Source organism: Muntiacus reevesi, chromosome 15 (genome assembly GCF_963930625.1).
Source record: "Muntiacus reevesi chromosome 15, mMunRee1.1, whole genome shotgun sequence".
Classification (NCBI taxonomy): Eukaryota; Metazoa; Chordata; class Mammalia; order Artiodactyla; family Cervidae; genus Muntiacus; species Muntiacus reevesi.
In genome coordinates, this window is record NC_089263.1 from 57,923,100 (window position 1) to 57,938,990 (window position 15,891).

General features: G+C 42.7%; 1 protein-coding gene across 6 annotated transcripts in view; it reads left to right on the forward strand.

Moving 5' to 3' along the window:
- The window catches only part of VRK1 (VRK serine/threonine kinase 1), a 79,359-nt gene that overhangs the window by 13,297 nt on the left and 50,171 nt on the right, over window positions 1-15,891 (forward strand). For 2 of the 6 annotated variants that reach the window (XM_065906618.1, XM_065906619.1), the window contains exon 2: window positions 13,396-13,510. The exons of 3 other annotated variants lie outside the window; for them this stretch is intronic. The gene's annotated coding sequence lies outside the window, so the exon portion shown is untranslated. Of the gene's footprint in view, window positions 1-7,585; window positions 7,605-13,395; window positions 13,511-15,891 lie in introns of those variants that run through there. One more of the 6 variants, XM_065906620.1, reaches the window with a different exon arrangement.

Genomic DNA, 15,891 nt, shown 5'->3' on the forward strand with positions numbered 1-15,891 from the left:
GGGTCTCAGTCTCCAGGAATTGATTTTTCGTGTGTGGTGAGGTAAGGGCCAAGTTTCCTTTTCTCCCCATTTGCTCATGTCCACAGCTAGTAGCAGGTAGCACTGGGTCAGGCGAACACCAGCCTGAGAGTTAGCTTTCTTGCATTCTCAGCCTTCGTCTACCTTTAATGCACCTTCTGAACTTGGGCACGTTATTAAAACCGTCTGGCTTCAGCTTCACCTGCAGTATGAAGGATCTGAATGAAATGTTTCTGGTCTTCCTTCTGGCTCTGGTTCATTGCATCATTCTGCCCAGTGTGCAGTTTTATTTAGGCCTGTAAGAACCTTCATGAATCTGCTTTCTGGGACCTAATGTGTCCCCGATGTCCCCCAGCTTAATGTGATCACGAGCTGTGGTGAGCCTGCCATCTGGATTTTCATCTAAGTTACTGGTGAAAGACAACTTTCTTCATCACGTTGGCAAGTCCTTGCCCCGCGTGCGTTCTTCTGATCTTGTACTCTGTCGCTTGCCAGGAGCTCATTGTCCTGTTTTAGTAAGCCGTGGTGCAGGACACCAGTTGCAGGTTTGAATGTCATTCACATAGACACAACTTTTCATTTCATTTGTCCTTTCCTTCAGTTTCCTACTTGAGCTTCTAAGAATCACAGATAACAATGTAGAGTTTCAGGGATCAGCAGAAGTCATTTGTGATCAAATGAGTTTGGTCTTGGTGAATTCTGTCTTCCATGTGGCATTTCCTGCAAATAGCTGTATACTATACTGGCGCCCTTCAGTGAAGCGGTCAGGAACCACACTGGTGACAGAGCAAAATCTACCTTTAGCTGGTTCCTCAGTGTTCTTGGTAGTCTGTGTTGGGGTGATTTCTAACCTTCATTCAGAAAATAGAATGTCTTTCTGCAGAATGTCATTCTTGATATTACATTTTCCCTGTCGTTAACTTTTTTTAAAAAAAGCTTTATTGGTACTTCCCTTGCAATCCAGTGGTTGAGACTCTGCGCTCCCAGTGCAGGGGTACGGGTTCAATCCCTGGTCGGGGAACTAAGATCCCGCATGCCACCTGGCATAGCCAAAAAAAGAAAGGCATTATTGAGACACAGTTCAATTATCATATAGCTCACCCATTCAAAGGGTATTGTTTAGTGTTAGTATAGCCACAGGACTGTAACCATCACCATAATCTAATTTTAGAATATTTTCATCAACCCTAAGAGAACTCCCCCACCAACTAACTAGCAGTCAGTCTTCATTCTGTCCCATACTGCCCAGGGCCCTGCGTGCGTGCTCAGGGTTGCTGAGTCCTGTCTGACTCTTTGTGATCTCATGATTGTAACCCACCAGGCTCCTCTGTCCATGGGATTTTCCCGGCACTGGAGTGGGTTGCCGTTTCCTCCTCCAGGGAATCTTCCCGACCCAGGGGTGAAACCTGTGTCTCCTGCTTCTCCTGCATTGGCAGCAGATTCTTTACCCCTGAACCACCTGGAAAGCACCCCCTGGAGCCCTAAGAGACTACTAATCTGCTTTTGTCTCTACAAATGTACCTATTTTTGAAATTATACATGATTGAGGTCATACAATCTGTGGTGTTTTGTGCGTATCTTCTTTCACCTAGCATGTTGTTAAAGTTCATCTGTGTTGTAGCAGAATCTGTGCTTCATTTCTTTTTATTGCTGAATAAGATCCCAGTGTTTGGGTGTGTCACATTTATCCATTCATCCACCGAAGAACACTTGAGTTGTTTCCACTCGTGAACTGTTACGAGTAATGGTGCTGTGAACATGTATGCACCGGTTTTTCATGTGTACGCATGTTTTCATTTTTCCTGAGTACATGCTACTCTTGGAACTGCTGGGTTACGTGGTAACTCTGTTTAACTTCTTTTTAGGAATTGCCAAACCGTTTTCCAAAGTGACTGCATTTTTTTACATTTTTACTAGCAATTGTTTGAGGGTTTGGATCTCTCCAAATCTTCACCAGTTCTGGTGATTTTCTGTCGTTTTGTTTATATCCATGGTAGCATGTGTGAAGTAGTATCTCATTGCGGTTTTGATTTTTATTCCTCTTAATGACTAATGAGGTCAAGTATCTTTTTGTGTGCTTCTTGGCCAGTTGTTTATCTCTTTTGGAGAAATGGCTATTTAAATCCTTTGTGCGTTTTTAAATTGGTTGCCTTTTTCTTATTGCGTTTATTAACCTTCTGACGTTGACCTTGAATCACCTTGATGTATTTGCAACCAGAAGCATTTTTCCCTCGATTTTCCTTCCTTTATATTTCTTTCCTTTTGTTCAGGGACCGTTTATTTTCCTGAAGTAAGCAGGCAGGTCAAGAAGGTTCTCTAGCCCTTTTGCATTCTCTTGGCAACAGATTCCATTGGCAAAATATGTAACTGTGAAATACCTTAGAAGGGAAATATACATCTGCTGGTTATTGGAATAGATCCTTTTGTAGTTCATCCTACTTCTAAAATGAACCATACGTCTTCCCTTACAAACCGGTAGGTAAAGCACCTGGTTAAACTTTAATTCAGGTCATGTTAGTTAAGGAAAAAGACCTGGAGAAGTTGGGCCTTGTCTCAGTTCATAGCAGGTGGCCCTGGACCATGACTTCATTCAGCCTAGTTTTAGGAAATAGCTGTTGGTTTCTCACCAAGTGATATGTCAGACTCAAGGGATACTGGGGTAAGATGGACTCACTGACGTCAGATTCTCATAAAATACATCAAAAAAGCACAGCGTATATGCAACTCACGGTGACACAGTGTCACAGGCATTGTGAGAGGTGTGCAGGGGGTCTGGTCTGGTGCTCTTAATTCCACTCAGTGCTGAGACTTTCATTTTTCTTTTGCATGTAGGTTTTTGAGTACTTGATTTTATCTGGACCACTCAGTAAGGAGTGGTAACAAAAATGCCATCATCCAGATGCTGAGGTTGCAGAAGAAACTGACTTTATAATATTCAGCGTTTTTCACTGGAATCTAGAAGATAGTTTCTTCGTACTATTTTTATACGGTATTTTCTTAACTATTTTATCATATATTCTGCAGTAGTTTATCACATAAGTTTTTTCAGCTGAATTTTTGTCCTGTTTTGTATTAGTAAACTGCAACTAAAAGCTTTTTTCTGGCGAGTTCTACATCGGTTATTTTGTTACTTTTGTCCTCTTGATCTTTGAAAGTCATCGTTCTTTTAACAGTAGGCTCTGTATTTGTAGTAAGGTGGATATGTTTCTGTTTTGTCTTTTATACTGTTTTTATGACGTTTATATTCTTAGTCATTAAAGCAAATATTTTACCACCTAAAAACTTTTCATTTTGCAAATGATTCTGCAGTATGCACTCTACTGTCTCAGTGCTTCTGTTAATTAACAAAAAAAAAAGGCATTTTTTACAAAAAAATTCTACTTGCCATACGTATTTTTTGCTTCTTAGCCCTGTTGACGTACTGTCCCAGGTTGTGAGACCGGGAAACTATCCAGCGCTCTTGGGGTCGAGTCAGAGGGACGACGGGGTGGCCAGCTGGACGGGCTTCGGTGTCGAGGGCAGAGGAAAGAGAGGAGTGGCCCTGCATCAGAGCCGGCCTGGGTCGCTTGGCCCCGCGTCCTCCCGCTCAGCAGCCAGCCCCACCGAACGCCTCAAGCCAGGCTTCTCCGAGAGCGCAGAGCAAGGAGACAGAGCACAGACACAGCCAGAGTCGCTGCCCTCCGAGGAACACGTGGCTAGGATGAGCGACCACAGCTCTTTTCCAGTTACCGCTCTGTTCTTGTCTCCTCTCAGATAAGCTTGATTGAGATACCCAACATAGAATCCCCCTACTTTCTAATTACATCTAGTTTAGAGAAACTCTGGCTTCCCTGAAAAATGAAAGTCGCTCAGTCGTGTTGACTCTTTGCGACCCCGTGGACTGTACAGCCTGAAATTCTGCAGCCCAGAACGGGTAGCCTTTCCCTTCTCCAGTGGACTTCTTGACCCAGGAATTGAACCGGGGTCCCTGCGTTGCAGGCGGTTTCTTTACCAACTGAGCTATTAGGGAAGCTTCCCTCCTAAACCCTCCCCCGGTTTACCCAAGTACCCAAGCAAAACCCAAATCCTGTCAGATTCTTTTTTTTTTTTTAGATTAATTAATTTATTTTTGGTTGCGCTGGGTCTTCGTTGCTGCGGACAGGCTTTTCTCTCGTGGTGGGCGGAGGCTGCCCTTCCTTGCAGTGAAGCAGTGGCTTCTCGTTGCGGAGCACAGGCTCTAGGCCCACAGGCTCCAGCAGATGCAGCATGCAGGCTTCAGGTGCCCCCAGCAGGTGGAATCTTTCGGGACCAGGCATCACACCCGTGTCTCCTGCGTTGGCAGGCAGATTCCTGTCCACTGTGGCTGGGTGTGCTTCCAACTCACACAACTCGAGCTGTGTGCTGGTGGTCTCTTGCTGGAAGGCAGACACCACAGACAGAGCAGTTTTAGCAATCACAGTAACAAAGACTACAGGGGTAAAGTTTGACAAGGAAAAGATAAATCAGCAAAATCCAAAGTGGGGAACACCAACAAGGGAAAGAAAAAAAAATAGGTGGCACTTGTCTGCTTAAGAGATTCAGAGACATATCAGCCAGTTACAGTGACTAAAAAGTCAACTACAGGCAAAGACTTTTTTTTTTGAGACACTTGGGGATATTTGAACATTTATTTATTAAGTGATATTAAGGAATTGTTAATTTTGTTAGATGTGATAATGTTGATGTAGAAGTAAATACTTCTAACACATGAAATGATATTATGTCTGAGGTGTGCTTTAAAATACTCTTGGGAGGGGCTGTGGATTGGGTCCCCAACTGGTGATGTGCGAATAATTGTTGAAATTGGGTGATGTGTACACAGGAGTTCATTATATCACTTTTCTACTTTGTATGCGTTTGATAATTGCTCTCATTTTTTTTAAGGTTATTTGTATTTCCTTTTCCGTGAATTTGCCCCTCTCTGTCACTTTGGCGTTTTTCTGTTGGATTTTTGTCTTTCTTATAATCTATAGGATTCTTTAATATGTACTGAGAAAATTAGCCTGTTGTCACATATTCTGTAGATATTTTTCATTTGTCTTTTGAATTTGTTTATGGTGTTTTTAAACTGTGGAGAATTTTTATTTTGTCAAATTTATTAATTTTCTTTAGACCTGTGTGTTTCATTTTGTGTGTTGTATAGAAAAGCCTTCTCTGGGATTCTGAAAAGTTTATTATATTTTCATGAAGTATTTTTTAATGACTGTAGTCCTCTTCTGATTTACTGTGACTACTTGGTCATCTTAATTTTCTTTAGAGTATTTAGAAATAGTCTTCCTTGGAGCCCTGCTGCAAGAATATATAAGGAAGGGTGTTGTTCAATCACTATCCTGTGGAGATTTAATAGTGAACACCTGGAGAGTTAAAAAAAAGTAAACAAAGTTTGGTAGTTAATATTGCACCCCCCCCCCCCACTGCCATAGCAGAACTAATGGGAAATCTATCATTTAGCAAGATCATCAAAGTGTGCTAAGTATTATTTAAAAAATTAGCAATATAGTTCAAAACTTCTAATTTTGGAAAAGTTTCAGTGTTTTCTTTACATAAAGAAGCATTCCTTTTAGCTCTTTTTTGTAGAGTTTATGGGTCAAGGAACCAGGTGCCTCCTCCCTTTGATTTCAGCATTTTCACGCTTGCCCCTTTCTTTTGAGTTGATGCCTTCATTGGGGCAGAGCAAGTTTTCCAGGTACTACTGTAGTGTCTTCTTCACGGCTGATTCATGGGGACCTACTTGGTTCTTTTAACCACAGCATCAAAAGTTGGAAGAAGTGCAAAGCAAAAACCGCATGAATTGTTCCTTTTGGGGGGAAGTGGTGGCAGTGAGGTGTCTTGGGCTTGTGTTTTAAACTGTACAATGCTGTATATTTTCCGTTAAATTTAGTTCTGCAGTTAATGTTCCTCTTTTAGAACTTTTGGAAATCATTTAAAGGAAATAACAGTTGATGTATATCTGATACTGTATTTTAAACATTTTATTCACTCTACCAAAACTGTTTATAAAAATCTAATGTTAATCACGGTTTTAATACAAGTTTAAAAAATCTAAATAGGAGGAAATTTTTCTCCTATGAAGATAATCTACTTCATTTTTCCAAGTTAAAAGTTTGAGTCTTCACCTGGTTCTTTGCAGCTTAGGTGTGAAAACACGACTAGTATGACAATTGTTTCTAAAGATTGTGTCACAGTCTTAAGTTTAGCTTAATGTTTTTCAGGAATAAATCTATGAATTGATAGGGTCATTATCTATGGACGTTCACTTCTAAATTTGCATGGATTGTTGTGTTACATTTGACTCAGATAGTGAAGAATCTGCCTGCAATACTGGAGACCTTGGTTCAGTCCCTGAGTCGGGAAGATCCCCTGGAAACCCACTCCAGTATTCTTGCCTGGAGAATTCCACGGACAGAGGAGCCTGGCGGGCTGCGGTCCATGGGGTCACAAAGAGCTGGACACAACTGAGTGACTAACACTAGCTTGTTAGTGTTGCTGAGGGTACCATAACAGCCATGATTAGTTTTCATACTTGTATTGATATGCATGGTTCTCTAAGTGAAACTAGGAGATTGATTGAAAAGTGAAAGTCGCTCAGTCGTGTCCGACTCTTGGTGACCCCAAGACTATACAGTCATGAAATTTTCCAGGCCACAGTACTGGAGTGGGTAGCCTTTCCCTTCTCCAGAGGATCTGCCCAACCCAGGGATCGAACCCAGGTCTCACGCACTGCAGATGGATTCTTTACCAGCTGAGCCACAAGGGAAGCCCAGGAGATTGATTGGGTGTCCCTAACAGGAAGTCAGAGGAAACCTTCCTACTTCTCACTAGTTGATGGTAAATGGTATTGGTAGTAACTCTGCATTCATTCCTGTGGTCATCCTCACAGTCTGTCTCAACTGTAGGATTTGGGGGGATAAAATGAAGTAAATATATGAAAGAGACCCTGTATATTGTTGGGAAGGGTATATAAACTCAAGATTCTATATTTTATTTTTCGTATGATTTCTTCGCACTCATCAGATGCATTAATCAACTTCTGATTAGCTGACTCATTTGTAAGAGAATTGTCTTTAGATGTATTACTTTCAAATTATTCTTGATACAATTTAGCAAAAGAGGTGATGAAGTTCTTATTGACTTATTATCTTCTAGTTGATTTTGTTCTTTGACTTATTGTAGACTGGCAGGAAGCCATTTATACCAAATATGTAATTATTTCTTAATTTCAAAGAAGTTTGAAAGATGAATGAAGGTTTTTGGCTTGGGGTGGGATGGGAAAAAGGTGATTTGGGTGGGGCAGGGGGACTCCTTCTGAATCATTCATTCACTCCTTTATATTTTTTACCTAACTTCTAAAATGAAGGAGACTTTTATTAAAATTTTCTGATGCAATAGAGTTGTATGTAATAGAACCCTTAATTGAAAATGATTGACTTAGTGAGGAAAGGAAGATATGCCAGAACACAGTTGACCTCTATATCCATTGGTTCTGCATCCACAGGTTCAATCAGCTGTGAACTCAACTAACTGTGGATCAAAGATACTCGAAAAAAACTTCCAGAAAATTCCACAAGGTGAAACTTGCATTTGCCATGTGGACAGCTGTTGACATAGCATTTGCATTGTGTTAGTTATTATCAATAATCTAGATATTATTTTAGTATATGGGAGGATGTGCATAAAATATATGCGAATACTGTGCCATTCTCCGTAAGGGACTTGAGTGGATTTTGGTTTCCAAGGGGGTGGAGGAACCAATCCCCTGAGGATGCTGAGGGATGATGTATATAGACCAGTGGTCCAGTTTGCATTTCACAACTGCCTGTGCAGGATTAAAACATAAGACACTGGGGCTCTTGTGAAACAGGGCCTTCAGTGTTTCAGAGTTCTACCGGTAATCATGATGCGTAGCCAGGATTGAGAATTACTGCCTCCCACAATGGTAGTTATGTAATCGAGTTTATACTTTTCTTTTCAACTTCCTGCCACTCAGTGAAAGGGGGGAAACAGGAGTTTCATAGCTCTTAATGGCTTAAAAACTTCCATCACTGGAAGAGGCACTTTTTTCCCACCGTGAAACTAATAAAGGTTGATCTTGTAGATGTCTGCAACTGCTCACTTTCTTTAATAAATAGTTTTTATCAAAGAATTGAGAAACATTCTTTACCTGGCGAGCTTTTTATTGATCCTTGTTTGAAGCTGATGATATAATATTAAATCCTATGTGATGGTGTTTCTGCATGAAGCTAAGTGCAGCTTCTTGAAGTCAAAGGTTGCATTTTATTTGTGTTTATATTTGTAGCCCCTAGCACATTTTCCAGCACATATACTGGAGGTGTTTTATAAAGGCCTTTGGAATAAATGAGTTCAAATGTTTCAGTTCCTGGTGAATTAACTTGCCATGAGATAGAGCTTAGAAAATCTAGAGTAAGAGATGATTAGCATGTTTCCTAGACCATCTGTCACTAATATTGATTGTTTCGACTTGGCACTAGAGACTTGTTTTTTTGGGAGTGGGTAGCTTGTATAAAGTTAAAAAAAAAAAGTTGGAAAAGCCTCCTGTTATTCTGTATCCCTCTCTTTGGTGGCTTAAAATCAGTTTTTAGAAACTTGTCATTCTCACTAGTCAGTCAGCATGAAGGCAGGCCTTGGTTATTCCAGCAGCCACACTGTTCTAGTAACTGGTAGCGGTTTCTGCCTTGCCCCCTTCCAAATCTGTTTGACGTGCCTGCCAGAGTGGTCCTTTGAAAACCTCCGTCAGAGCACACCACTCCTCTGCTCCACACCTTGCTGTGATTTCCTGCCTCGCCGAGGTGCAGAGTCAGAGTCCTCGCAGTGGCCTGTATCCTGGACGTGGTGGCTGCTCCTGGCCGTCTTCCGTGTCTGGCATCAGCCAGCGCGCTCTCCGCCAGCTGCGCCGGCCTCCCTGCTGTGCCGGCGGGCCCTGGCCCTCGGCCTTTGTGCCTGTGGCCCCCGCAGCGTGAGATGCTGCTCCTCTCCATCACCGCCTGGCCGGCTTCCCTTGCTTTACCTTCCAGTCTTTGCTTGTTGTGTAGTTGCTAAGTCGTCTCCGACTCTCTTCGATGCCATGGACCACAGCCCGCCAGCCTCCTCTGTCCGTGGGATTTCCCAGGCAAGAATACCAGAACGGGTTACCGTTTCCTTCTCCAGGGGATCTTTCTGACCCAGGGATCGAACCCACATTTCCCGCACCGCAGGCAGATTCTTTACCACCAAGCCACCGGGGAAGCAGCAGTCTTCGCTTAAGTGTCACTCTCTCGTGCTGCTTTACCAGATCACGTCTCAGTGTCAGCCCGCTTCCCCACCCCACCCTTTTCCCCCCTTTGTTATTTTTTCCGTTAGTATTTGTCACCATTGGACATGGCACATATTTCAAATTTGAAAAAATTATCTCTCTCCTCAAATAATGTATAAGCTCAGTGAGGGCAGGATTTTTGTCTGATTTGTTCACTGCTTTATTTCCATCTGCTGGAGCAGTTCCTGGCATAGAGGTAAGCATTTGTTGAGCAAATGAATTAGTGAAGCAGACACTGTATATTGTAATATAGAGTTCTGTTGGGACTCAGTATTATTTTCATTTTAAATTTTAAGGGAGGTGTAGCATAGTCAAGTTTTGCATTTCCCGAAGCTGTACCTCTTACTGGGGTAGCACTGCCACGTGACTTACGTGCATGTTAAAGGGAGGATGAGGTCTCGTCCTAGTCTGTTCTGTTGAGAAATGAATTTCGATCCTTTATAAAACCAATCCTACCTCGAGGTGACTTTAATGACAAAAGCACTTAAGGTTTTAGATGTATATCAAGTTCAGCTTATTGATGAGATAAATTATGAGGGTGGAATAATTCACAATAACCAGAAATATTTAAAAAATGTAAAAATTTTGGTGAGAAATTGGTCAGGGGGAGAATTCTTGACTTGGGTAATCAGAGTATGATTTTCATCCTGACTGATATGAAGGATTGTGAATCAAGGTGCAAGTATAATACCTGTTCCTAGTATCATGTTTACCCTTTTGCTAAAGTCAGAAGAGTCTTTACAGTGGCCCCTGGGGCCCCCCTTGATCTGATGCTCCTGTGTTCCTTCTCTGACTTCTCCTTTCCCCTTGCTCACACCACACCAGCCTGCTGGCACCCTTGCTCTTCTCTGCTTGCATGGCACACTCCTCACTTGGGGGCTTTGCACTGCTCAGCCGTCTGCCCAGATACTTGTGGCCAGCTCTCCACTCCCCTCCTGTCCTTGCTCGGATCTCCCCTTCTCAGGGGGGCTGACGGTGACCTCTCTGTTGACACCACATGCTGCCCCCAACCTCCGTGCTCTCCCTGTCCTCGTCCCCTGACATGCTCTTCTTCTCTTTAAACATAGTGTGTACCTCCTCTAAAATATTAGATGATTTTCCCATTATGGTAGGTTTTATTATCTTTCTTCTAGAATGTAAGTGTCAAAGGCAGGACCTCTGTTTGGTTCCTTGGAGAGCAGTGAAGAGCTGGAGGAGGACTAGAGCAGTGCTTGGCATGTGGCAGGTGATCAGTGCATGTTTGCTGAGTGAGTGAATGAATGAGCAGATCATTCCTCTCCTTCACAAGTTCACATCATTCAGTTGACCTTTATTTACTGCTGTGATAGTGGATAGATTTGTGTAATTAACATCTATAGGAACAACCTTTGAAATAGTACCACTGGTCTTTGTACCTCCATGTTGTAACTTGGGTTAGAATTCACTTCCTTTTAAGGCTGCAGATATCATATGTTTACACCACACTGTGTGTATCCACCCATCCGTGGGCAGACACCTCAGTTGCTTCCACATTTTGGTGGTTATGAATGGTGCTGCTTTGAGTATGGGTGTGCACATACTGCTTGAAGGCTGTAAACTCTCGAGATCTGTTAGCTTAAGGAAATCACATCAATCAGTTATATTTTCTGTATATGCCTCCATCTTACTTAAAGTTAAACCTCTTAACTTTATTTCCAGAGGTCTTAATTTTACTTAACAGCATGTCTTTCTTTTATGTAATCTATTCTTATAAAATTTGTATGGTGGTGTAAGCTGTGGAAATATAGATGGTCTGCTTTTTTAGAGTGATACAATCCTGGAAAAATATACTTCAAAAAGTGGAACAAGTTCCTTGAAAGAATGAGCAGGTACTCACTGTTGTGTCTCCCAAATTATCGAGGCTGTGAGGGCTGGAAGCAGTAGAGTGAGAACCAGGGCAGTGTTCTGTTGAGAAAGCAAAAGCAAGAGAAGGAAAGCAAAATGCAAGAAAAGCAAGAGGAAGCAAAGAAAGGAGGAACTGCAGTGTTGAGCGCTGCTGGGGAATGGGCGGGGCGATGAGGTGATTTGAAGGGTACTTGGGTGTAGTACCCTGAGGTGAGAGGGGTCGGAGTGGACTCGTGGTCCAGATGGAGTGAGTTGTGGTGACAGGGAGGAGAAAGGGTACATTAGTAAGTACAGATGAGTTTAAGATGGTTGGTACTGATGACAGCAGAGGGGAATTTAAAAGGTTTTGGTTTTTTTTTTGTAGGCCTGCCATGAGCATATTTAAAAGCTGATGGGAAGGCTCTAGTTGAGGGAGATGTTGAATATTTGAGAGAAGGGTTAATTAATAGTTTTAGTCAGGACATAGGAGGGGATGGGATACAGGTGAAGAAGGAGCTGGTGTTTGATGGAGGAGGAGGATGGGATGGAGGCAAAGTTGGACTTGTAGTGGATGCAGGTGGTTTGTAGGTTTGAGTCTTGGAAAGATAGAGGAACTCCCACTGAAGTTTCTGGCTTTTTTCTCTAAACTAGGAGATGAGGTCATCTGTTGAGAATTGCGAGTTAGGAAGGGGAATTACAGTTTTGAGGAGACTAAATAGGGTTTGATATGGATTTCAATTGCTGGGCTTTTCGAAGGAGTGGCACTGTCCACTCCATTTGGATGTATATTAAGCATAAAGTTAGATGTCAGATACTTGAGGAAAGAATAACTTATTAACCTTTTGCTGTATAACTTGACATATATATTGAATTCTTACCAAGTGCAGTGTATTGTAAGACAGGTTTCATACTTAGGGAGCTCATAAACTTATAGAGAACATTTATCAAATGCAATAAACAGTAAGAATAGGACTGAAACCTGAGAGGTCATGTCTGACTGCAGAAGAGCTAGATCTTTGTGTATGGAAAAGATTTTCAGCAAGTGTATATGGGGAGTGGGGGCGAGAAAGTGCTTCCTGCTGCAGAGTAGAGCTAACAATATGTTGGTACCATGTTAATGGCCTGATGAATAGCCCAGGTTGTTCAAAATTATCCTGAATCAGTGTGTCTCTGTGCAGTTTAAAAGCGTCAGAGAACTTACGACTTGAAAGAAAATTTCATAAAAATATATGACCCCCCTCAGAGAAACTCAAGTACATACCTATTTTAGGGAAAATGTATGGCTAGCATCCAATATGTGACAAGCTTTATACAGCATTGTAATTTCCCAGTTTGGGTGATGAATTCAGAGCTCATTGAGTGTAAGTTGCATTATTGGATTCATTCAAGCTTTTTTTTCTCTATTCAACAGAGGATTAAAAAAAATTGCAAATTTGAATCCAGGACTTGGAAAATGCCGGTTGTCTAAATACAGTACCATATTGTGATAAATATAGCTATTGAAATTTTAAGAATCTTTTCACAAAACTTTTAATATTCATAGCAGAACTTTTTTTGGAATGTTATCTGAAAAACAGAGGACCATTTTATTATCAGAGCTGACTATTAATTAGGGTATTGTTTCAGATATAAAAGTTGATCTGCCACTGAGATTCTATTTGAATATGTATAGTTCCAAGCTTGCTTTGTGTATTTAATAACTTTAGTACCATAATTACTCTGTTTACAATTAAGTTTTGGTGAATATGCTAATATGGAATATACCAGCGAATGAATTCAGTAAAGGGCGATGTTGATTTACATTTTCATGTGCTTTTTACTTGAATCTGAATTTCATTTAATGTCAATAGGAGAAGAAGTGGTCAGGTTATGTAATGGTTAGTGACAGTAAACTTTCTTTTCTTTGAAATCTCTCTCTTGGATTGGCCATCATAACTTGGATTTGCTTTGCTCCAGCTGGGCAGAAATTATGCAGAAAGATTTAATTTGGTGGAGGTTTGTTCCCTCTGGTTTATTCTTTTAATAGAAACCTTAGTGTAGGTATTGGTTTCATTGTTAGGAGAAACCTACAATATACTAAGGCAATTGTTTAATTCCAATGAGTATTTTAAGTTCTTTACTGAGGCAAATGCTTATGGTCATGTTATTTATTACAGTTTTTGACCAGAGACTTCTGATTTTAAGTACTTCTCCTTTCTTCTTTTCAGAAATCCTCTTAAAAGGACAAGGAGATTGAGACATACAGACTTCATATTCTCTGAAGCTCGGAGACGTCTTTCACTCTGAACCAGAGAATAAGAGGAGTGACCAAGTGGAGCAAAGGTCAGACAGGGTGCGGGGGTGCCAGGAGGGGGCTCCCTCAGGTCTGAGGCCCGATGAGGTCTCGGGCAGAGCTGGCAGAGTCGGGTTCTCCAAAGGAAGCGGCCCGCCCCGAGGGCACGACCGGTAGCCTTTGTTGGGAAGCACAGGAGTGGGTGGTGGCAGAAGAGGGCCCAGGGACACTTGATGGTGTGAAAATGTTCCAGTGTGGTTGGTGCACAAGTGTGGATGCGCGTGCAGAGATCTGTCAGCCTTTGTGGAACATTTATGCAGGTTATCAATTTATTGCCTCTCAGTTCCATAAACATCTTTCTTTGCTCTATTGATGATGCTTGAAGTAGACCCGGTAAGCCTTTTTTCCTCTCCAGCACGATGCTGGCTGAGTCGGTAGAGGCTGAGGGAGGGACACCGCCGGGCGGAGGGGAGGGGCCTCTCTTGCTGTTGCACTGTCCTTGGTCCCCCCCCCCCCCTTAAAGAGCGGATGAGCAAAGCATGCTCATCCTCCATGGCTTTGTTCGGCCTCCCACTAGCAGTTATCTGGTGTCCACCAGCACCCCAGCAGGTGGAGTGCTGTGTCCAGCAGGCGCCCTCGCGAGCTCTGCCGCCCAGTGGGCTGCGGCCACAGCCCGTCCAGGGCGGGGTTCCTTTCCGTCTTCTCTCCTTTGATCTTGTAGATTGTTCCCGCCCCCTGCCTTTGCTCTTGCTTAGGGTTCTCTTACTCCTTTTAATAGTCAGCTACCTTTTACAAATTAATGATTTTTTATTGTAAGTTTTTTTAAGTGATTTATGCATTTTAACTCCTGATTGGATCCTGACTGTTGTAACACTTAAGGTTTGTGTAATCAGCTGTTAATTTTACATAAATTTAAAAATAGAATGAAATAAATCATGTGTATAACTTGATTAGTTTTAATGATGTGAACATACAATATAGACATTACCCAGACTGGGGTGTGGGACAGGACCAGAGCCCCAGAAGCCTTCTAACTCAGTGATCCTGCTGTGTGACTTCTGTCATTATGGAGTGGGCTTCGCAGGTGGTGCTAGTGGTAAAGAACCTGTTAGCCAGTGCAGGAGACTCAAGAGACGCGGGTTCGATCGCTAGATCGGGAAGATCCCCCGGACAAGGAAATGGCAACCCACTCCAGTATGCTTGCCTGGAGAATCCCATGGACAGAAAAACCCGCTGGGTTCCAGTAGCACATGGCGTCAAAAGGGTTGCACATGACTGAAGTGACTTAGCACATCACGGATTAATGAGATGAACCATAGAGTATGTTGTCTTGTGTCTGGCTTCCTTTTATCAGCATACCATTTGGGGGGGTGGTGTTACTCAGTCACTAAGCCATGTCCAACTCTTGGCAGCCGCATGGGCTGTAGCACACTAGTCTCCTTTGTCTTCCACTGTATCCCGGAGTTTGAGCAAATTCCTGTTCATTGAGCTGGTGATGCTGTCTAAGCACCTCATCCTCCGCTGCCCCCTGCTCTTTGCCTCCAGACTTTCCCAGCATCAGGGTCTGCCAGCGAGCTGGCTCTTTGCGTCAGGTGGCTAAAGCGGAGCCTTTATTGGAGTCTTAGCTTCAGGATCAGTCCTTCCAAAGAATATTTAGGGTTGATTTCCTTTAGGATATGGGCTTTTCCTGTAGCTCAGCTGGTGAAGAATCCCCCTGTGAGTCAGAAGACCCCCCGTTCAATTCCTGGGTTGGGAAGATCTCCTGGAGAGGGACAGGCTACCCACTCCAGTGTTCTTGGGCTTCCCTGGTGGTTTAAACGGTAAAGGATCCTTCTGCAGTGCGCGAGACCTGAGTTCCATCCCTGGGTTGGGAAGGTCCCCTGGAGAAGGAAATGGCTACCCACTTCAGTATTCTGACCTGGAGAATTCATGGACAGAGGAGCCTGGCAGGCTACAGTCTATGGGGTCTCAAAAGGTTGGACACGACTGAGCGACTTTCACTTTCCTTTAGGATTCACTGGTTTGATCTCCTTGCAGTTCAAGGGACTCTAAAGAGTCTTCTCCAGCGCCACAATTCAAAAGCATCAATTCTTCAGCACTCAGCCTTCTTTATGGTCCAACTCTCACATCAGTTCTCACTGAAAAAACGATAGCTTTGACTATATTGACTTTTGTTGGCAAAGTGACGTCTCTGACGGTTCATCTATTGTATTGTATCTGTTTTCCTGTTGATGGACATGTGGTTTCCAGTGTTTGGCCATTCTGAGTAAAGCTGCTGTCATCCTTTAACGTGGGTTTGGTGGATGTGTTTCTGTCTCTCTTAGGTGTGTGCACAGGAGAGGAGTTGTTGGGTCGGGTCGCAGCTACGGCACAGCAGATTTTCAGTGTGGTTGAAACGTTGACTCGTGTGTGAGAACTCCGTTTGCTCCGC